At 48.5% G+C, this 23,818-nt stretch overlaps 1 protein-coding gene across 3 annotated transcripts in view; it reads left to right on the top strand.

The window, feature by feature from the left end:
* CUX2 (cut like homeobox 2) overlaps window positions 1–23,818 on the top strand; it is a 267,749-nt gene that overhangs the window by 33,004 nt on the left and 210,927 nt on the right. The window lies entirely within an intron of this gene.

Below are 23,818 nucleotides of genomic sequence, written 5' to 3'. Positions count from 1 at the left end.
AGGGATGACATCGCAGGGGTCAGCAAATTTTTGATGAATAAACAAACATATTTGCTGTTGACCTCATTCATTAAAGTAAGACATGTTGAACGTGGAAATTGTAGAAAGAACAAATAGGCAAAAAGGAGAAAATAAAAATCACCCGCTTCTGAGATAAATCTTTTATCACGATTTCTTTAGACTTTTTGTAACAAACATACAGAAAAGGACATGGATCATATGTGTTCAGCTCAAACATGGAACCATCACTCATATTAAGAAATAGAACATCCCTGTCCCCCACCCCAGAAGCCCCATCAAGCCCCTCCTATCACTGCCAACCCATGCCCCAGGGGTGACCCATCCTGACTCCTAACAGCACGCGTTAGTTTTGCCTGTTTGTGAGCTTTATGTAAAAGGAATCACCTAGCATGTGCTCTTTTGCGTCTGGCTTCTTTCACCAACGTTATGTTCTTGAGATTCACCCACGTTGTTGTGTGTAGCTGCAGTTCATTCATTCCCGTTCCCATCTAGCATTCTGTTGTGTGAGGAGACCACAATTTATTCATCCTTTCTCCTGTTGATGGGCATTTGGGTGGCTTCCAATTTGGGGCTCCTACCAACAGTACTTCTAGGAACACTGGTTCCCGAGTGTCTCTTGGGTGAACGGGTGCATGTGTTTTTCTTGAGTATAAATCAGGGTTTCTTGATCTTGGCACAGTTGACATTTGGGACTGGATGGTTCTTTATGGTGGGGGCTGTCCTGAGCATTGGAGGATGTTTAGCAGCAGCCCTGGCCTCTGCCCACTAGGTGCCAGTAGCATCCCCCAAGTTGTGACAGCCAAAAGGGTCCCCAGGGATTGCCCGATGTCCCCTCAGGGGTAGGCAAAATCGCCTCTGGTGGAGACCCACGGTATATATCAGGGAATGGATTACTGGGTTACAGGGAGTTATTTGCATAGCTTCAGTATAGTATATGCCAGGTGTTTTTCCAAAGTGATTGTACCAGTTTGTACTTCTGCCAGCTGTGTGTGACCTTCTAATAACCATTTCTAATGCCTTTATTTATAATTTATATATAAATTTTATGGAATGAAATCAGGTGTAAGTATTATTCTACCTTATGCTAGATTACATGGTCTAGTGTGTCTTTTATCATTTATTCTTCCATTACAGAGCAGTAAGGTGATTAAATCTGTACTTAACACTGGAATCTGACTTCCTTTAGTTTAATCCGTGGCTCTGCCTCTCTCTAGCTGTGTGGCTTTGGCTGAGTGACTTCACCTCTTTGTGCCTCAGTTTTCTCTTCTGTCAAACAGGAACAATAATGATGCTGGCCTCTGTTATTTGGAGATTACATGAATTCATTAATGTGAGGCATGTGGAAGAGGGCCTGGCATGTGGCAAGTGCTGTGTTGACTGCTACTATCCATTTTAGTGGCCATAAATATTCTCTTATGTGGATGAGTTGTGGTTTATGTCAGTAGTTCTTTGGTGTGGAATGGTAAATGGTTTTCAGTTTGGGCTGCCAGATTTTGCAAAAACTAAAAAATGATAATAATGCCTAGTTAAATTTGAATTTCAGATAAACAACAATTAAATTTTAATATAAGTATATCCCATGCAGTATTTGAGATTTTTATACTAAAAAATATTTGTTGTTTATCTGAATTCAAATTGATCTGGGTGTCCTGTATTTTATCTAGCTATCCTCTTACTTCCAGTTCTTTTCTCTTCTGAGCGTCGCAGTGATTAGCATTCTGGAAGTTGCATCTTAGCACACAAATACGGTTTCCCAAACTTGGCTCCTCAGCTGAATGACCTAGGGGCTTGTTAAAGTGCCCAATCCTGGCCCCCCCCCCCCAGATCTCTTGAAACTGAGTCCCCAAGGCTGGGTTGAGAGTCTGAATTTTTAACCAAGGCCCCAGGTGACTCAGAGCCAAGACTTCAGGGTGAACTCCTCCTCTACCGTGTTCGTGATGTGCTGTGTGGAAGGTGGGGCAGGGAAAACTCTGCCTCGCTGCTCCCTGCCTGGTCACTTCTCTCCTGTGGGTGAAGATAAAGGCTTGGCCTTGACTGGCCTTTCCTGGGACACCTCTGCCCAAGGCCTCCAGCCTGGGCAGGGGACTGGGGCTGGGGGGGGTGTCTCTACTTCCGGCTGCCCCTCAGCCCAGCTCAGAGCCTGCCGCAGCTTTACAGGAGGCGGCGCTGAACTTTGGCAGCGGGAGAGAAAGGTGGGGGCAGTGGGCACCAGGACCAGCTGCATTGATTTCTTTCTGCACTTCTTGGAAGCCCTGTCATGAGGAAAACAGGCGGCGGGTAAACAGTAGACGGCAGCCTCAGCAGCAGGGAGGGCCTGGCTGGCCTGAGAGCTTGTCTCAGCTCAAAGTGTCTGCCAGGTTCTGACTGTCGCTGTTGGGGGCACAGTGCCCCTGGGGCCCAGGCCTGTGGCCTCCTGAGACTCCACCATCTGGCCAGGTAAGGTCCAGCCTGGCCAAGGGGCAGGGCCTGGACTCAGAACTGCACCCCTCGCTATGTCCCTGCCTGACCAGAGCCTCAGGGACTCATGGTCCATTCATTCCGTTCCCGTGGGCCTTCAGAGGCTGCCAGGCCATGCCTGAGGGCAGGAGGAGATGTCCGCCAGCAACTCCTGTCCCCGCCCTTAGCCTGGCCTGCAGCAGCTGCTCTCCCCAACTTTGGAGGATAGATCTGATTTCTTTTTCATCCCAGCTGCTGTTGGGCACCCCGGAGCCACCAGGCCACAGCCAGCTGGGTAGGCCGACCCTGTCTGCTCAACTCAAAGCCACGAAATTACAGCCCAGACAAGATCAATATGATCATGTCCCAGGGCCTTCAGAGGATGCTTTTGCTTTGAGAAGAGGTCAGAAGGGGCCTCAGATTTATAAATATATTATTATTTAAGAGAGGATTCCTGGTGGTCTGTAAGAGTTTGTTGTCTGGGGAGACAGCCTATCTCTGACCTCCTTGCATGCTCTCTGGGGCAGAGCCGAAGTGTCCAGGCTGTTTAGGCTGGTGTGGGCCAGGTGCTTCCTCTAGCAACAAGGGGGTCTTCAGAGTTTGGGTCTGGGTTTGGGGAGGGAGGTGTTCACCTTCCTTGTACGTCCATTTGGTGCTGACAGCTTGTGCTGGGCACAGACATTTTCTGGGAAAGAACTCATCAAGCAAATATGTTTAATTAGTGCTTTTTCTTTCTTTCTTTCTTTTTTTTTTTTTTTTTTAAGGGATTTTCAATTTTACTCATTTTTTTTTTTAAGTTAATTAATTTATTTTTGGCTGTGTTGGGTCTTCGTTTCTGTGCGAGGGCTTTCTCCAGTTGTGGCAAGCGGGGGCCACTCTTCATCGCGGTGCACGGGCCCCTCACTATCGCGGCCTCTCTTGTTGCGGAGCACAGGCTCCAGACGCGCAGGCTCAGCAGTTGTGGCGCACGGGCCTAGCCGCCCCGCGGCATGTGGGATCTTCCCAGACCAGGGCTCGAACCCGTGTCCCCTGCATTAGCAGGCAGATTCTCAACCACCGCGCCACCAGGGAAGCCCTCTTTCTTTCTTTAAGTGCTTGTTGTAGCCTGGGCATTGTTCTAAAGACTGAGGGAATAGTATTGTTACCAAGCCAGATGGGGGCCTTGTCTTTTGGAGTTTATAGTTTTCATTATTTACCCTTGTTGGTTAGGAATCAGACAGGTGGAGTGAGTTGCCCATGGTCACTCTGCAAGAGGCGCCTGCCAGGTTCAAGTTTCACTAGTAAATGAACAAAATAATCACTTGATCAAGTAGAAAACTGAGTCTGAATAATAATGATGATGATGATAATAACCAGCATTAATTGAGGGTTTACTATGTGCCGGGAACGGTGCTAATAAGTGAGTTTAGTTCCATGAGATCCATATTATAATCATCCCATTTTTTAGAAGTTGTGAAAGCTGAGGTTCAGAGAGGTGAATTCACTTTCCCAAAGTCACATAGCCAGCAAGTGGCAGAGCTGGAATTTGAACCCAGGACCTGGGCCTTCAAGCTTAAACACATTGTATAGGTACTTTCTGGGGTTCCCACTAAAGCCTGGTGTGCTGGAGAGGAAAGTCACAATCATTATTTTTATGAAGGTTCAACATTTGTGTTGGGATAGTGCAGTTGAGGAGGGTGCTGATTTACCACCAACTTTATCATATACTCCTCCAAGGAGTGCAGAACACCTGGCATAATAATAGCAATAATATTAACAACAAAAACAACAGATGCCATTCGTTGAGCATTTGAGTAATTCCCATGTGCCCCCCATACAAAGATTACCTTAAAATACATAGCTGAATTTAAAATACATAGCTGTTTTGTTATTCCCATATGATGGATGAGAAAACCAAGGCTGAGAGAGATTGAGTCACTTTCTCAAGCTCACATAGCCAGGAAGTGCAGAGCCGGGATTTGAACCCTGTTTGCCTGCACAGCCCACAGAGCCTTGCTGGTTCTCCCAGCAACTGCTCCAAGGAGCCCATGATGGCATCTACACTCCTCTGGGGTCTCCTTGTTCAGAACAAGGAAGTGACTTGCCTCAGTCCCCTTTATCACTTGGCAGACGGTCCAGATTTCTTATCCCAGTTTCCCGTCTCCTTCCAACCCTGCCTGAGACTCTTACATTTTCCCTCCTAAATCCTTCTTTCTAATCAGTTCAGCTGTGGAATACGGGCCCCAAAATAATGCCAAGTACAGCCTTTGCTGCCACTGGATTTCCTGCTTGCTTAGCAGGATGGAAACTTTGGCGTGGGTATGTGTCCTTTTAAAAAATCCTTTATTTGCTCTGCTCTTGTTTTTATAAGATATGACTCTTAATGAGGCTTTAATTCAAGGTCAAAGAGTCCAGAAGTTGGCAGAAAGCCCGTGGCCCCTCTGGGTCCCGCCAGACACATAAACAGCCAATGGCTGGCTTTTTTCATCTCCTCTTTTAAACAGTCCCATTGCAACAGAGCTCTTCCTTGCATGAGGAGGTAAAATATTTGAACTGACTGTATTGCCTGTTCCTAACTGTTTGCAAAATGCACCCAGGCTCCCCCTTGTCTTTGTTTATTTTTTCCTTTTCTGTAGTTCAAAGAAAATAATTTATTAACTTGAGATTTAGGGATAATGTCGTTCCCCAGCCCTGCAGCTCCCTGAGGCCTGGGCCAGCCTGCCTTCCCTACTTGGGAAGTTGAGACAGGCTTTTCCGTCAAAGGCATAGCCATGGCAGAGCCCAGGTGGACAGGGGTAATGTATTCACAGTCATGATACGAAAACCCTGAGTGTCTGGGACCCAGCCCCCAGGGACCGATGGGGCCACGTCATTGACCTGAACCCCCTGGACTGCGCCCTCGTCTAAATCCATCAGGCTCGCCAGCCCCGGTCTTGGACCACTGAATAATTTACGGTCCTGTGGAGCGGCGAGCAGCAGGTCACCGGAGTTCATGGGTTAATAACAGGTTTGGTTTTCGATGTCAGCAGCTCTCTTGATAACGTATGAAAGAATCCTATTCTGTTGATTAGATTTTGAAATGGATCAATTTTTAATCAGCCAAACACCTGACTCACTCAATAAGAGTAGCATTGTGGAGGCAGGATGGAGGCCGGCTTTATTTACAAGAGTGTTTGTTTTTTGGGGACCATAAGCAAATTCCCACCCTGATCCCTCCTCCTGGAAGAAATTGACCAGATTATCTCCCACCTCAAATGGCAGTGTTTGATTCACCTTCTGATTAGTTGGGAAATCCATGGATCTGTTTAAGAGATAAGAACAGCAGCTAAAGGTTTGATTTAGTCATCCATGGTTATTGATGGAAAAAGCATTTATTTGTCAATGGAGAAATTTTGCTTAATGTAACAGCACAGAAGAAGGGAGGAGACAAAGGGAGTCCCGCCGATAGCCAGGGGGTGGCAAAGGCATTTTACCACCAGGGGGGGCTGGGATTTCCAGCCCTGTCCTCTGAGATTTTCAAAACTATGGTGTGGAAGTGAGCCAGTGAGCAGGTTGAATGCATGGAAGGTTCATTATGGAGGGTATTGCTTCTGGTCATTTTATTTATTCATTCAACAAACAGTTGAGCCCACACTGTGTGCCAGGCACTGCGTTGGGCATCAGGGATGAAGCTGTTATTGACAGAGACAAGATTCCTGCCCACATAGAGTATACATTCTGGTCCGGGGGAGGCAGGCAGTGAAGGAAAAACAAGGCGTATAATTATAAAGCATGCAAAGTCTTGTGAGGAAGCTCTGAGGAAAAATAACAAGATCATTTCATTTCAGTGGTGGTCAAGGAAGATCTGAGTAAAGAGAAATGGGAAGAGAGCACCAGGTGGGAGGGGCAGCAAGGGTTCAGGCCTGGAGGCTGGCGTGCTAGAGGAGCCAGGTAAGGCCAGGTGGCAGATGAGTGGGTGACAAGAGGGAGAGAGTTGGAAGAGGAGTCCGGGCAGGTAAACAGGGGCTGGCTTAGGCGGGAGGAGGACTGGGTGTATCTGCAGTGCCATGGGGAGCCCTGGAACAGTTCTGAGCAAAGGAGTGGCTTGTTCAAGTTTTGCATTAGAAAAGGTCACTCTGAGGAGAGTGGGCTGTAGGAAATGGGAGACTTGTGCTGAGGGGTCTACTGTACCACCCAGTGAGTGGTGATGAGGGTGTGGACCAGGGACACAGGGTAGAGTGGGGAGAAGGGGACAGATTCAGCAATTCTGGTCTGTGGCCAGGTGGCTAAGGAAGAGGATGTGGTGCTTGGGCCAACTGGGGCCCTGGCCTGGCCTCATGAGGGCTGTAGCCCCAAGCCGACAGTGGCCTGGTCCCAGGGGAATGGAGGGATTCTTTGTGGCAGAACCCTGCTTGTCTTTGGACTGGTCTTCCAGACTTTTCCTGAGACTGCAACAGCTAGAAGCAGGGTGGTACGGAGGTTGGGGACTTGGGCTGTGAAGTCAGATAGATATGGGAGCTTCCAGTCTCAGCACTGCCTTTTGCAAGCTGGTGACCTCAGACGAATTGCTCTTTGCACGTAAAAGCAAGTGAGAATAATTGTTGGTATAGAACTTTCTAGAAGGACTCATAAGAAACTGCCAACAGTGGTTGGTTTCCCCTGGCAGGGGGACATGGGCTGGGTGGGTGGTTGACTTTCTCCTCTGTACCCTTTTGTAGCCTCTGAATTTATGCCACAGGCATGTGTTACCTGGTCAGAATTGTCCATACCGCTTGTGATGTGCTGTGACATTCACCAGGATGGACTTGCAGTGGCATTTGGAGCAAGGACTGGTATCACCACCTTTGTTTTAAAGATGAGGCTCAGAGAGGGCCTGTCACTTGCCTACGATCACAGAGCTGTACCTGGTGGCTCCAGCCCCTTCTCAGGCCCCAACCCCTCTCTTTCCAGCTCAGCTCATCTTACCTGTTGCTGTTAGTTGAGGCTGTGGACTTGCTGGGTCTTTGAGAAGCTGGATTTTCCCAGCACAAGTAGCAATCTCTCATTCCCCAGTGATCTGCTCCAGGAACCATCGATTGGGCAGCTTTATTTATTAGCTTAACCGTTGCACATCCCTCAGCGACACTGTTCTTGTGCCTGCATTGTTGGGGAGGCAGAAGGGCCTGCATGCACACCTGTGTGTGTGCACAGGCCTGGGAGTGTCCACGTGGATTCAGGACTGTGTGGGAGGAAGCCCGCCTCACTTCCCAGCTCTCCTTGGTGACAGGCACACTCTCACAAGCATCTTAATTTAGGCGTGGCACAAGTAATTGCTCACTGAGGGATCTCAGTGGAAAAAGAACTATCTGATTTAGTGTCAGAAGTCCTTGATGCTAGTCCTGGCTCATGCACTTGCTTACTATGTGACCTTGAGTTAAGTCTGTTTTCTGGGCCTCTGTTCTGCATCTGTGAAATGGGAGTAATGGTGATCTCTGGTCTTCTCCTTATTGCTTTTCTCTCTTTTCTTACATGTCGGCATAGCTTGCTCCTTCACTTTTGTCTTTACTCAAAAGTTACCTTCTCAGGGAAGCCTTCTCTGGCCACCCTAACTAAAATTTCACAACACACACACCCTATTCTTTTCCGCACTATATGTTTTTTTTCTTCCTTAGCACTTAACGTGATTGATCATATTATAACTTTTAACCATTTACTTGTTTACTGATTTCTCCCATTAAAATAGCTGCCCAGCAGGGCAGAGATTTTTGTCTGTTCTGCTTGCTGCTGTCTTCCTAGCACCTAAAATGGAGCTTGACACATAGTAGGTGCTCATCAAATATCTGTTGAAGGAATGAATGAAATAAATCAATGTAAGGCACTCAGAACAGTGCCTGGTACATAGTAAGCACTCAACAAACTACTGGTAAGTTTTTCTGAGCTTTAGTTTCCTCACCTTTATTTATTTTTTTAAATTTATTTATTTTTGGCTGCATTGGGTCCTTCGTTGCTGCACGTGGGCTTTCTCTATTTGCGGCGAGTGGGGGCTACTCTTTGTTGTGGTGCACAGGCTTCTCATCACGGTGGCTTTTCTTGTTGCGGAGCGCGGTCTCTAGGCACGCGGGCTTCAGTAGTTGTGGCTCGCGGGCTCTAGAGCACAGGCTCAGTAGTTGTGGCGCACGGGCTTAGTTGCTCCACGGCATATGGGATCTTCCCCCACCAGGGCTCGAACCCGTGTCCCCTGCATTGGCAGGCAGATTCTTAATCACTGCCCCACCAGGGAAGCCTTTCCTCACCTTTAAAATGGAAATACTGTTGATAGTAGCTATCATAGAGTTGCTGTGAAGATTCAGTACTGTGGATGTTGAGTTCTTGGTACAGCTCCCAACACAGTAATTCTTCAAAAAATAGGAGCTATTTTAGTTATAAGTACAAAATGAATAATAAAGGCCCCCTGGTTATGGCAGCATTTTTGAGAAATGGGGTTAGTGTCTGGGACCCAGGGACCAGCTGTAGCCCCCGTGTCACCAGTCCTGATTAGCTACCGCAGTTGTGGGGCACGATCCTCTGGTTTGCCTTTGACTACCATCTACCCAGAGTGTCTAGCCAAGGTTTGCAAATACCCCCTGGATTCCAGCTTTCTCAAGGGGTGTCTCAAATAGTTCCAAGCAAAGTTCATTTGATTTTGTTTTCATTTTTTTTAAAAGTATGGGAAGTGTTTTTAAGAAGAGAAAGACCAATTGATATTTTTTGTCCCAGGGAAACATCCTCAGCACATTGTCATGTGGATAAAAACTGGAGCTGAGCAGCACATAGTGTGTAATTTTTTTTTCTTTTTTAGTGTGTAATTTTTGTAAATCAGACAAGCAGAGCCTCCCCGCCAGGTGAATAAGATTTGCTCATTGGCCTAGACCTGGGTCTCTACCTTCATCCCTAGAGTCTGGGAAGAACCCCATCCAAGACTCTTGATTGCAAGCAACAGAAAGCGACTCAGCCTCCCACCAAGACTTATGTAAGGAGGGGCTTCTCCACCCACAAGAAGGAGATTCTGACACTAGCTTGCCAAAAAAGCAGATGTTCACAGCAGCTGGAAGGGAGTGGTATGGGATGGGACAGAGATCCCCAAATGAAAATGAGGGACGGTTGCTAGATGCAGCAGGAATTCATGTTGGGGTGGAGGTCGGTTGCTGTGTAGCCTGAGGCAGATGCAAAAGCAGATTAGCACTGATACCGGTCCTCTGGGACTTTCATTGTCCTCTGACAAGCTTTCACCTGCTGGTGATGTATCTCTGTCCCCTGGGGGCTTATGTCCAAAACCTTAAGACCACTTTCCTGAGAGTGGGGCAGGCCAGAAGTTCTGGGTAACTTTTGGGAACAGCACTCAGTCTCAGGAGGTGGTGTATACATATTCCAGCTTCCTCACCTCTGAGTGAAAGAGTTCCTACATTTCTTTTGCATTTTCTTTGGGTGGTGGAGATTGTAGGCGACTTTTGTGTTTGGCTTTCTTAAGGAGGTTTTTAGGTTTTCAGCTTTGAGAATGTTTTATCTTGTCATTTGAAATAAACTGCAAAAGAACAGGACTGGGACTTCCCTGGTGGTCCAGTGGTAAAGAATCCACCTTCCGATGCAGGGGACGCGGGTTCGATCCCTGGTCGGGAAACTAAGATCCCACATGCAACTAAGCCCGCGTGCCACAACTAGAGAGAAGCCCGGCGCCGCAACGAAAGATCCCGCCTGCCACAACTAAGACCCGACGCAGCCAAAATAAATTAAAAAAAAAAAAAAAAAAGAGCGGGACTGCCCCCAGGCAGGTTGGGGGTGTCTGTGCAGGGACAGCAGGTAGCTTGGTAGCATCTTTGTCTCTGCTCACATTGTGGACAGAGCATTTCAGGCTTCTGCATCGAGCTGAGATGAAGGGAAAAGAGAGAAAGTGGAAATCACAGTACATTATAGGGCGAAACTAAAGGGATTGGAATCAGTCCAAATAAAAGGCTGATGACCTGAACTGGTTGCATTTGGGACATTTCTGGATTTGAAACTTCAGTGGGCAGAGGTGTTTGAGCACCTTCTATATACCAGGTACTGTGTCGGGTACTTTGGCAGGGAGAAGTGAGTGAGACCAGGTTTCCCAAAGAGTCTTAGAGAACCCACAAACAGTAGTGACTGGAATGGACAGGGCTAGGAGGTGGCCCAGGGGAAACTGAAGCCCAGGGCATGGGCACAGAGGAGAGACAGAGGTTAGATCATCCAAGGATCCTGGGAACATTTAATACATGCCTTGAAAGCTGGAATACTTGACAGGCTGACAGATGGAGGAGAGTACAACATGGGCAAGGGCCCCGGGGTTGGATGACTAGGGTCAAGCCTGGGAAGCACTGTGCACGCCAGCTTGGTTTGTGTGTGAAAGAGAGATGTGGGAATTAGGTTGGGAGAATGCAGGATCCTGAATGTCATGAAGGGACCTTGCTGGATAGCTTGGTAGGCCAGAGGGAGCTATAGAAGGTGTTCGAGCACCTTGAGAGTGAGATATTTGGAGCTGTGCTTAAAAGATCCTTTTATCACAATGTTTCTCAACCTCCACACTATGGACATTTTGGGCCATTTGGTTGTGGGAGGATGTCCTATGCATTGTAGGATGTTAAGCAGCATCCCTGGCCTCTACCCACTGAATTGCCAGCTGCCTCCACCCTAAGTGTGACAATCAATAATGTCTCCAGATATTTCCAAGTGTCCCCTGGGGGGACACAGTCACCTCTAGCTGAGAACCACTGTGTCAGACTGGGTGGGAGCAGGGAGCAGCCAACACGCAGGTGAATAGTGATGCAGCCCAGAAGTAGGGCAGGAATGAGGAAGGAGGGTGCAGGTGTGAGAGGCCTTTGAGAACAAGGACCAGGAGGCCAGGGATCGGAAGGTCAAGGAGCCCGTGGAGAGAGATGTTGGAGCCGGACTTTCAGGGGCCAGAGTCCAAGGCCCAGGGCCTGACAGGTCCATGGGACTGGGAGCCAATGGGAAAGGAAGCAGAACCCTTTGGGGTGAAGGGCGCTGGGGGACCCCAGGGTCATTGCATCTTGTGGTATCTCCAGGGCTTGACACAAAGTGGGTCCTTGGTAAGGGGGAGATGTTGAATGAATGAATGAGTTAATGAATGAGCCAAATAGGAAGCATAGGAGACATTTTTTAAAAAAAAGACTGAGGGGGCTTCCCTGGTGGCGCAGTGGTTGAGAATCTGCCTGCCAATGCAGGGGACACGGGCTCGAGCCCTGGTCTGGGAAGATCCCACATGCCGCGGAGCAACTAGGCCCATGAGCCACAACTACTGAGCCTGCGCGTCTGGAGCCTGTGCTCTGCAACAAGAGAGGCCGCGATAGTGAGAGGCTCGCGCACCGCGATGAAGAGTGGCCCCCGCTTGCCGCAACTAGAGAAAGCCCTCGCACAGAAACGAAGACCCAACACAGCCACAAATAAATAAATAAATAAAATTTAAAATAAAAAATAGAAAAATAAAAAAAATAAAAAAATAAAAAAAGACTGAGGTTCGAGTGGGAGCTAAGAGACCATTTTCTGTGCCATTTAATGAGCACCTACTGTGTGCACACAGGTGGACCCTGGGCACCTATAATACCTCTGATCTCATGGAAATTATAGCATAGAGGAGGAGGGGGCACTGAACAAGAAAATAGGCAGATAATATATGTTTACAGATGCTGCTCAGTGCCAAGAAAGGGAATTCGTGTGTTGGGAGCCAAGTTTGGGAGGAGAGGTCCAGCAACCAGTCAAGGGCTGCCATCGACAGGGTGGTCCACGTTTGGTCCAGAGAACACTCTCATTCAAGGTGACTTTGCTAGGGACAGGGTGACAGGCCACCCCTTGGCACAGAAGAACAGCGAGAGCAGACCAGACAACAGGGCAATTTCCTTGAATACTGGGGTGGGGATAATCAGGGAAAGCTTCTTTGAGGAGGTCACATTTGAGCCAAGAATGGAAGATTGAGTAGACCTTTGCAAGGGGAAGTGCAAGGGAACTGCAAAGGCATCATGGCTGTGCTCGACAGAGATCAGGGTTTGTGGAGCAGATGGAGCCTTGACTCATCTCCTTAAACCTTACAAATATGTGAAATTTCCCTCCTGGCCTTCAATAGTGAGGACCTAATTGGTGGGGTGGGGTGGTTGGTGGCTTCTGGGGTTGTGGGCATTCTCACAACCCTGAGATTTAAAGGTTTTCTGCTCTCTTTTCTCCTATTCCTGCCCATTCCCTGTTTCCAGGGGAGCAGGATGGGTGGACCCACAGATGCCCAGACCCCCCCATACCTTAGCAGTTTGGCAACCTGTGGGTATTTTGTGAGTGTGAGTTTTAGTTTCTTCAGTGCATCACTGGATAGAGCAAACTTAACTTTTTCTTCTTTTTTTTTTAAGGCCAATTAAAAAACTTTTTTTTTTTTCCAGATCAGGGCACCGGCTATTATGGAAATAGTAAACAGGAGTCAGTGCCAGGGCATAAGTGGTTGGTTTTAATTAGAACATTAAAGTATTTTAACGCTTACACTTTATATTTTTGCGAACTTGATTATATAGCATTTTAAATACCTGTGAACGTTTTAAGGACTCTCGGCAATGAATTATTTGCAGTTTCACAGGAAACTTCTATTTTAAAAGCAAAACGGTATAAGAGTGGCTCCGAAGGCTTGGCAGCAGTGACTGCACTGTATAATGAGGAACCACGTGGTGGGTGGGTTGGCAGACGGCCTGCTGGGCCCGCCGTCACCCAGGCTCCCCGGTGACCCCGTTCTGGAGAGGCTCCTGCTGTATGCCAGGGATTTAGGGAGGCCTCAGGGTCCAGCTAGGGTCCCCACGCCCCACCCGCCCCCAAGTCCTGAGGATTCTTCTTCTGGAATGCGGCTGACAGTTGTCTCTTGGTCTCTTCCACTCTCTGCCACTGAAGCATCTTCAGGGGGCTCCCAACTTCAGCTTTCACCCGCTCTGCGCTTCTCCCCACCCAGCATCCAAAGGGGACATCTTAAAACACAAATCAGTCTCATTGCCCAGTGGCTCAGAAGCTTCCCAGGGGAAAGTCAATGTCCACATCAGAGTCACCAGACCATGGGCAGTCAGACCTAGCCCCATCTTTTCCTCATGCCGCCACAGCACAGACACACAGGCCTTCTCATCATCTTTCTATCTCTTAATGTTTACTGAGCATCTGCTATGTGCCAAGCATTGTTCTAGACACTAGTGATTCCCAGCCTTCATGGAGCTGCCCTGCTAGTCAGGGGAGACAGGTGATAGAGAAACAAATGAATACCAGGTGTAAGAGGAGGGGAAGAAAAGTAAAACAGGGCAGAGGATGGGGATGGTGGGGGGTGCTGTTTTTGATGGGGGGAATTAAGACAGGTTTGTCTCAAGAAGTGACACTTAAAGGCCTGAATGAAATGAGGGAGCAAGCCAGTGGTGTGCTGGAGGTGGCTTGCACAGGCTCACGAGAGCCAGTTTCACCCATCTCTTCCCAGCTCCTTGTTCAGTGATATCTGGTTGGTAGCTTGAAATCAGCCAGGGTGGGAGTGTTTACACCACAGAAATTGGCAAATGCCACAAATTTGAGCTTTCTTCCCAGAGATCTGGTTGTTACGCATTTACCAGCACACATCTGGAGCGGGTCGTGCAGAAAGCCGTGGGAGGGGGTTCTGGGCATTCCCTGAAGGGGAAATGTGTTTAGGAAGGCTTGAGGAACATCACGGAAGACAGTATGGATCGGACTGAGTGAGTGAGAAGGGGACCATGAAAGGAGATAAAGCTAGAGACTTCCCTAAATGCTTCTAGTTTCCGAACTCCTCTAAGCTTGTTTGTGCCCCAGGACGTGTGCACATGCCATTCCTTCTGCCCAGGATGCTCTTCCCCTGGCTGGTTCCTTCAGCTTCTGTCTCCCCACAGAGAGGCCTTCTCTGACCATTTTTGCTAAAACACGTTTTCCTCCTTTATTCTTCTGTCAGCACCCTTGGGTTGTCTTCCCAGCATTTATCTCAATTTGTAATTGTGTATTGGGTTTTTTTATTGTGTTGGGGTCTGTCTACCCCATTGAACTGTAAGGTCTGAGAAGTCTTCTTGCTCCCTGCCGTCTTCCCACCTTCCAGCACAAAACGGATGCTCAGTGCCTTTTTGTCAAATGAGTGAATGTGGATAGAAAGCCTTTCTGTGCCAGGCATTGGTTTGGGAGATGTCTTAACCGCATGAGATAAGAAATTGAGGAACAGAAGCAGCTGACAGAGAAGCCAGAGGTTCCTACCTTGTGCCCAGCCTTATTCCAGCAGCGTAATTCCTGGGTTCCTTCTACTTAATCCAGAAGCAACACAGCGCCATGTTGGGGCCTCTCTGAGAATGGGCCCAGTTATCGTCCCCTAGCTGCCAATCCCCTGTTGGTGAGCAAGAACAAGCTTTCCGCAGCTGCTGAAGACATTGGTGACACTGGAGGTTACATATTCCTATTATATCTTTGCTGGCATTTTTATTGTCACAAGAGCAGTGGATGTCAGGAGTTCAGGACTTGAGATGAAGTTTATTTCATGTTGGAGAAAATGCTGAACCCACTGGTGTTTGGAATCGAGTAGCCAAAGGTGCACTGAGGACAGAAACATTTTGATCACAGGGAAGAGGTTCAGCTGACCTGATTATTTCTTTTTATAATGTTGAGAGCTTAGAACATATTGATTGAGGTGATCAGCATTTAGGTCTTTCATAGTTAATGAGGAACTGTCCAATTTGTATTGGAAACTGTCACTTCCCGGGGCCTTTAATGAGGTGTGTGGTGCCCGGGAGAGGGAAACAGTTAACATCACAGAAGTGGGTTGCGGAACCAAGAGAGGAAGAGCACTCCTTTTTTAGGTCATCAAATCACCTTCTTCTGTCCTTGAGGGTCCATATCCTGGCTCTGCCCTTCTCAGCTGTATTCCCTTTGGCAAGTTGCTTAGCCTCTTGTAACCTCAGTTTCCTCTTCTGTAAAATGGGCTAGTAGTGCTGTTATCTCCGGGAGTAGTTTATGGTTTATGAGGATTAAAAGTGATGATGCATGTGCAGTAAATTCTCAGAAAATGTTGCTCACTGTTATTCAGGCTGTCAGGTGATGGTGTTGGTGCTTCTTAAGGCCTATGAAATGGGAACATCATAGGCTCGTTCCAGTATGACAAGGAGCTTCCTAAAGAAAACACCCTGAATGAAGAGTTGCCACAGAGTGTTCTGGCCCCTTGATTTGTCGCTTCATCTTGAGGCAGTGCAGGTTTCACCAGAAGATAATGTTTTTTCCTTGAGAAAATGCACTCAAGTGCTTAGCACTTGACCTAGCTCATGGGAGCATCTGCTGATTTTATCATGAATCAGAGAACTGTATCCATTTCTGTGTGTATTGTTGTAGAGTGGACTTTGCTGTAAGCTGTCTGCACAATTATTCAGTTTTGTATTACCTGAGAGGGCAGGGGCCTTTGTCAGCCTCGTTTGCTGCTCTGTCCTCAGCACCGAGAACAGCTCCAGCACATAGTAGGTGCTCAGTAAATCTTGGTTGAATGAATGAAATTATATGAATGTAGGGGTTTAAGAATGAAAGACCATATCCCAGAGAAATGGAAACTGAAGTTCACACAAGAACTTGCATGTGAATGTTCACAGCAGCGTTATTGATAAGAGCCCCAAAGTAGAAGCAACCCGGATGTTCTTTAGCTGGTCAGTGGTTGAGCAAACTATGGTGCATCCATACCACGGAACACTACTCAGCAGTAGAAAGGAATGAACTATCAGCACACTAACAACTTGGATGAATCTTGAAGGAATTATGCTGAGTAAAAAAAGCCAGTCTCAAAAAAGATGACATACTAGATGATTCCATTTATATAGCATTCTTGAGAAGACAGAGATGGAGAACAGATTAGGAATGGGAACAGGAAGGGAAGTAGGTGTGGTTATAAAAGGGCAGTGTGAGGACCCTTATGGTGATGGAAATGTTCTGTAGGTTGACTATGTCAGTGTCAGTATCTTGGCTGTAATTTTTTACTACAACTTTGTAAGTTGTTACCAAGGGGAAAAGTAGCTGAAAAGTATGGGAGATCTCTCTGTATTCTTTGTTGTAATTGCATTGAATCTACAATTATCTCACAATAAGAAGTTCAATGTAAAAAAATGAGGGACTGAAAGCACTTGATTAATTATGAGAGATACAGTGGGCTGAACCCCTACTCTGGTACAGTAACTCAAGTTTTCACAGCAGCTTCATGAAGTAGATGGCTGTGATGTCACCATTTTACAGGGAAGGAAACGGGCTCAGAGAGGTTAAGGGACTTGTTTGAAGACTCAACAGCTGGCAGGTGGTGGAGGTGGGACACAAACCTGAGAGTGTCTGGCCCCAAACCCTGAGTTCTTTCCTCTAGACATGCACCTCTGAGTTTCTGCGGGTTGGATGCTGGGCAGAGCCGGGAAGCTCGCTTCCCTCATGCACAGTCACATGATGTCTGACCACTTAGTTGGGCCCTGTGGATGACCTCTTAAGTGACTGACAGCTCTGTAGGGGAGAGGTGGCTAGGAGTAAACCTAGGCTTCCCACCTGGCTGCTCCTAAGTGACCTGCTGACCTCAGGAGTCATGACCCCTCCCCACCCCACTCCTTTGCCTTATGCGAGGATGTTGCAGTATTGGTGTTATTATACCCGCTTTACAAGTGGGAAGACTGAGGCACAGGATGGAAAAGGAACTGGGGTTGTTCCAGGTGGAGGTGTAGTCCTTCCCACCTCTAGCATCCTGTGGTGGTGATTATAGTTCCTTTGATTTGTCTTGCACAGCTGCTGTTTTCAAGGGCGTCTTCTGCCCCGTGATGCGGTGGTCAAGGGCACAGATTCTGCAGCAAGGTCCGGCAACGCTGAAGTGGAGTCCTTGCCTTGCACATCACCAGACTGTGAGCTGGGGCAAGTGATTTCTCTTTTCCAAGCCTCACTTTCCTCATCTGAGAAATGAGGATAATAATGAGGACTAAATAAGAAAACATAACACACTGTGGGAAACAAAAACCACTGGCAGTATCTGAGGTCTAATTGGGAACTCTGATCTATCTGCCCTGAGGTTCAGAGCTCTGAGCAGAGTATGCCGAAAGGAGCATAGCCCCCTTCCTGAATTATATGCCCTGACATGGCTCCTTGGGGCATGTGATCTCCTGGACCTGAGTCCTGCTTAGCTGTTGGTTTCCTGAGCAGGATGGCACATGCTATATTAGAGGACATCCAGGGGGCCCGGGAGGCTTTCTGCAGGAGGCAGCACCTAAGCTGAGAGCTGAAAGATGACTGGGCTTTTGCCAGGTGAGTGGGAAGCAGAGGATGGAAGGACATTTCAGGGAGAGGGAACAACAGGTACAAAGTCTCAGAGGTTCTTAGAGTGTGCAGGTGCTTTTGGGGAACTGTAACCAGGATGGTAATACTTTAACATTAAACAGGCATAAAACAGAACCCAGTCACTCTGGCCCTCAGTATCTTTTTCTGTTAAGACAGCCCAGAGTAGGCTAGAGGGATCCCAGGGGGACTCATAGGTGGGTAAGGAATTTGGACTGCATCTTGAGGATGATGGGGAGCCATGGAGGGTTTTGAGCAGAGGAGTGGTGCAGATAGACTTATATTTGAGGAAAGTGGTTCTGGCAGCTGTGTGGAGTGGAGGGGGGCAGAGGCGAGCCTCCAAGTGGAGGGTACTGCAGCATCTTGGTGAGCGATCGATCACTGGGGACTGGAGCAGAGTTGTGGGAGCGGACTTGGATAGAAATGGATAGATTCAGGACATTGGTGAATGTCTGATGGGGAAGTGACAGAGCTTGGCAAGGGGCCAGATAAGGGGGCATTTTGGGTGAGCTGGATTTCTGACTTGGGTTCTGGGCTGGGCCACTTGGGGGAGGCCCCTTTACCTCTCTGTTTTATGGTCTGCTCTGTAACATAGGGGTGATTTCCCCCTTCCCCATCTCTTGGCATCCTTGGCTTCAGTGAGGGTCAAATGAAAAGCTCCCTGAGCCAGCGCCTTACAGGGAACAGCAAAACCCCCGAGCCCCCACCCCCACCCAGAGCTCGTGAGTATTCCCAGGGGGACAAGGCCCCTGGTGTTCAAGATAGAACTCTCTTATTTAGTCCAGTGGTGTTTCAGAGGTGCCACAGTCTAATCTGCTTAACACAGATACCGACTACTGGTTTTCCTTCCTTTTCCTTGTAAAGACTAGTTTGGGGCTCTCTTCCCTTCTCTCGCTTATCTCAGGGGAGGTGCTGAGAAACAGTGCCATCACCAACCTGAAGGTTCCAAAACAAGCATCAGCATTTATGGAGCTCCTACTGTGTGCCAAGGCCTCTCTGTATGTTACCGCCTTCTTTGTCTTCTGGGTTAGGGGCACGGGTGATGGAGTCCAACAAACTGGGGTCTATGTCCGGCTGTGCCATGTCCTAGCTAACTGGAGCCACTTGCAGCCTCAATTTGCACACCAGTGTAAGGGGTCACTCTTTTAGACTCACCTCGGAAGGTTGCCAAAAGAGTCAGTGAGTCCACTCCAGCCACGGGCAGGGCGACTGGGTACAGTGCTGGAACAGAGAATGGCCTCGGTAAGAGGCAGCTGGCAGTAAATAATTCTGGGAGGTTGGCCTCCGTGTTACTGTTCAGGGAGGGAAGTGATATTTACAGCACGAAAGCTGCCAAGGTAAATTTCCTGACTCAGCCATTCCCTTTCCACGAAGGTCTGGAGGAGACACAGCTGGGGTCATTGCTGGCCAAGGTCAAGTGTAACCGGATGGCCTGTACTCCCTGTGCAGCCCCTCTACTACAGGGAGAAACTCCATGGGGCCATTGAGGGGTACAGGATTGGGCCACCTCATCTTGGTAGCCCAACTGACAGGGCCCATTTTGATTTTTTACCCAGCCAGCCTGGAACTTTCCCAAAGCCCAGACAATTGTCACCCATGGTTTTATGCACTTTTCATAGAATAGCATTATATTAGTTTCCTAGGGCTGCCATGACAAATTACCACCAGCTGGGTGGCTTAAAAACAACAGAAATTTGTTGTCTCACGGTTCTGGAGGCCTGAAGTTCGAAATCAAGGTGTCAGCAGGGCCGCGCTCCCTCTGAAGGCTCTAAGGGAGGATCCTTCCTTATCCCTTTCAGCTTTTGGTGGTGGCCGGCAGTCCTTGGTGTTCCTTGGCTTGCAGCTGTGTCACTCCGATCTCAGCCTCCATTGTCACATGGCTGTCCTTTCTCTGGGTGTCCTCTCCTCTTCTTATAAGGACAATAGTCATTGGATTTGGGGTTCATCCTAATCCAGTACAACCTCATCTTTCTAATTACATCTGCAAAGACCCTTTTTCCCAATCAGGTCATAATCGGAGGTTCTGGCCGTAGTCGGGACATGAATTTGTGTGTGGGCGTGGGGAACGCTCTTCAGCTCAGTACAGACGTTTTCAGAAAATGCTGCAAGCACGTGTCCTTCTCACTCTGAGCTTTGTTAGGAGTTCTTTGGGGAAGTGGGCAGGGGGTGTGGGGATGACTCCTTCAACCGTGGGCAGGAAAAAGGGCTCCAAGTGTTAGTCTTAAATGCTGCCGGAAAAAACTGAGACTTGGGGCCTTTACTGCTTTTGAGAGGAGGAGCAGAGGCTTCTGAGCGGGGCTGAGCTAAGGTCTGTGGTTGTTCGAGTTTCCTTGGTTTTTGACAACTTGCTTTTCCCTGAGCCTCAGTTTTCCTCTCTGTAAATTGGGGATAATAACAGCACCTTCCCTTCGAGGTGGTTGTGAAGACATCACATAAGGATTTTAATGCTAGAGACTCGTGAGTCCAGGGTCTCATTGTTTGGACAGAGAATCTGGGACTGAGAGGACAGCCATGACTTGAAGTTACAAGCTTAGAATCAGGGCTGGATGTGGTGCTCCAAGAACAGTGCTCTCTCCTCTCAAATCCAGCCTGGGTTCCTGTCAGCAATTGGATAGAAGGGTCTGAGCCCTTTATCGTAAAACTAATGAATATGTATTTAGAAGCTAATCTTCACAGTGATCCTGCGCACTGGAGACTGCTGCCGTCCCCATTTTACAGATAAGGAAACTGAGGCTCCAGGAGGTTTAAGTTACTTGCCCAAGACCACGCAGCTGTAGGTGGTGGAGCTGAGATTTGAATGCAGTTACGTCCAAGTCCACTTCTGTGGTTCCGTCTCCCTTCCTTAGGCTCCTCCATGCCTTAGTTTCCCCATCTGTAAAACGGCATCTCCTCCGGGTTCCTGACTCCAGCAGAATTGTGCTGAGTACAAGGCCCAGAGCATTACATAACCCTGGTTTGCTCAGGAGGGTGTCTCAGCTTCCCTATCTCCTGTCCCACACACCACAGCCACTTGAGATTTTCACACAGACGGGAACTGTGTGTGGGGTGGTGAGCAAGTGAGAGAGAGCGAGAGAGAGTGTGTGTGTGTGTGTGTGTGTGTGTGTGTTTGCAACAAATATTTTATAATAGACAAGCCTTGTCTGCCACTTCTAAAAGTAGTGGGGGGAAAAAAACCCACTTTGACAAAGTAAAAATAACCCAAAGCCTGAGTCACTGAAGTCCCTGAACTCAGCCAGAAGTGGCTGCTCTGAGCTGTGGCTACTTCTGCTTGCCCAGAGGCAGTGGGTCAAGGGCTAGAAGTTTGGGGGATGGACACCTGGGCTTTTAGGGAGAAAGTGCCAATGGTTAGTTTGTGGGTGTAATGACTGTCCATCTATGTTTTTTTTTTTTCCTGCAGGAGGAAATGTCTCCTTAAAATGCTCCTTATTCTGTCTCTTAAAAGTGACTTGACAGTTGATAATTTTGCCCTAGTGACGGACACCTTAGAACTTTTATTTCTTGGAGGCCAAACGTTGATGTTGTGTGAAATGGGAGCTTGGCGGAGCCTTTGTGCGGATCTCGAGCTTCCTGAAAAATTTATTTACTGTGACTGTGATCTGCAGGAGCGAATTGATGTTTATCTGTAGTCACTCGCGCCAGCAAGGAGGGGGAAAATGCATAACTGCGCTTTCCTCGGAAGACTTGCAAGGCTGTTTAAATAAGTATCTAATAGCAAACTTTCAATAGCAGACAGGCAGCTTGATGGACATGGTACAGTGTATTATTAACCATAAGCAGGCTTAATCTTTCCCCCATGCTTTAGGGGAAACTTTATAACCTTCTGGCCAAGGAATTCATGAGAACCAGGTATTTGAAGCTGAGCAAAATTATCCTGGCCGTTCCAGTGGCAGAATCGATAATTCCAAGAGACACATGAAAGAGGCGAAGCAGAGGCTCTGTCTGGGTCCCACGTGAGCTGCCCCAGCCTCCTCCTTGTGGCTGGGCGGTCAGGAGAAGTTTAGGGGGGCCTGAGCTGTCAGGAGGAGGTGAGGGTCATGCCAGGAACCTGGCTTTTCCACCAGGAAAGTAACTTTTGCTGTTGCCTCCTGCTTGGAGGGTCTGTGGGGACAGGGAACAGGGATCTGTGTCTTCCTGCTGGGCCCTGGTTACAGTGCCTGACCCTTTGGTGGCACCCACCATTTTAAGCGATAGAAAGGATTTATGTGATTGTCCAGCAAATGTCTGTCTTGCCCCTCAGAACCAGAAGTTTTGTGCAGCCTGGAAAGCATCATGTTTAACCAGGAGGGCTCTCGTGATCTCTGGGAGAAGGTAGACTCTCATTGTTATAGTCTCCCCTCAGTTCCCTGCCTGACGCTTGCCGCCCTTGGGAGTGAGGGAACCTTCAGTGTCTGTCTTTCCTCTGTTAGCTGGTCACCTGCAAGGGTGCGGGGACTCATCATGTTCCCTGTAGTCTCCCCAGCCACTCTCTGGAGTTTCTTAAAGGCTCAGCAACTGTTTGTTGAATGACTGGCATGGATCTTGCTGGGAAGGAAACAGCTGTGGCTAAGAGCACGAAGGTCAGGTAACCTTGGGATTAAATTCTGGTCTGTTAACTGCTGTCTGTCTTCAAGCAAGTGGCTTGCCTTCTCTGGGTCTTTGTTTCCTAGTCTGTAAAATAGGATAATGGAGGAAGTGCCTTCACCATTTTAAATGTTTCCTCATTCGTAAAATAAGTGGAATGCTACCTTCCTGAAGGGCCGTACTGAGGAGTAAATGAGAGAATGCTGGTGGAGGACCCAGCATGAGGTCCAGCATAAAGCTGGTGTTCAGTAAGTTAGAGCTGTTACTATTATTAATGTTTTATTGATATTACTATTATTATTATTGCTCTCCATGACCCCAGGGAACTCACAACCTCTGTTTTGTCTGCTTTGAACACTGTTGCCCCCTTTCAAGATCTTGAAGCCATAATAGGGGACACACTACTCCAGACCTGTGCAGAGTCAGGAAATGCTGGTCTAAAGCGCTTGACACTGAAACTGGGCTGGAGGGAACCCCCCCACAAATCGTGGCGGCTCTGGTGGGTCTGTTCTGTTCTGGAGCCGTGAGCTGCCCCCAGGGTGCCAGACCTGAGCTCCCACCCCACCCTTTCCTCCAGCAAGGGTGCAGGGGCCGGGAAGTTTCACAACCCCCAAAGCCAAATAGAGCTAGCAGTGAATCAGGGGCAGGAGACAGTTTGAGGGGCTCGGCCACACCTGATAGGAGTGTCTCATGGATGAGTGACAGCGCCTGAATTATCCGTGCCACTGAGCCTCGCCTCACAGTGTGGAGAACCAAGAGCTGCCTGACACTCAGAGCATTGTCGTCACCAGAGCCAGAGCCTGGTTTACATTCCTGCAGCTGCCCAGAAGGTCCAAAGTGGAACCTCTCTGGGTATGGGGAGGGGGGACCATGGGCTCAAGTTCCCCAGCTGCCTGGGCCAAGGCTCTTTGTCCTCCCTGGGCTGCTCTCTTCCCCTCTGGCCTTTCCTCCTGCTCTTCAGAAGCCAGTTGGGTTTGCCCAAAATATCGCCATAATGACCCTTATGCATGGAGCAGAGTGGGAGGCCAGACCCCATGTTGGGTGCTCCCTGTGTGGGGTCTCAGAAGCTTTTATTACTTACTTTTTTGAGATGAGGAAACTGAGGCTCAGAGAGAGAAAGTCACTTGCCTGAGGCCACACAGCTTTCCTCTCACCTGTCACTCTTCCCAGTTTAGTTGTGTCTCCAGCCTCCTCTTTCCCTCCAGAAAGCAGGGGCAGCTCAGCCATTGGGCAGGTGTGTGAGTGGAGCTGGAATTGTCCAGGAGACCCAGCCAGACGAGGGTAGATGTTGGCCTCAAGATAAAGTGTTAAGTCCTAAAAGTAGGGTCTTGCCAACCCATCTGGCAGAGCCCAGCACCCCTAGGGACCCTGCGCTGGGGGTCTTTCCTGTCCCTTCCTCAGGGTCCCACCTGTCTTTAAAAGCACACATAGCCTACCTCATGCTAACCCTGTCCCGGCTGCTGACAGGAGCCCAAGGAAGGTGATGTGGGAGCCTCAGACCTGTGTGAGTCCCCTG

Source organism: Balaenoptera physalus (genome assembly GCF_965194825.1).
Source record: "Balaenoptera physalus genome assembly, chromosome: 12".
Taxonomy (NCBI): Eukaryota; Metazoa; Chordata; class Mammalia; order Artiodactyla; family Balaenopteridae; genus Balaenoptera; species Balaenoptera physalus.
The sequence above is the reverse complement of the archived record's forward strand: the minus strand, read 5'-3'. Positions and strand labels throughout refer to the sequence as shown.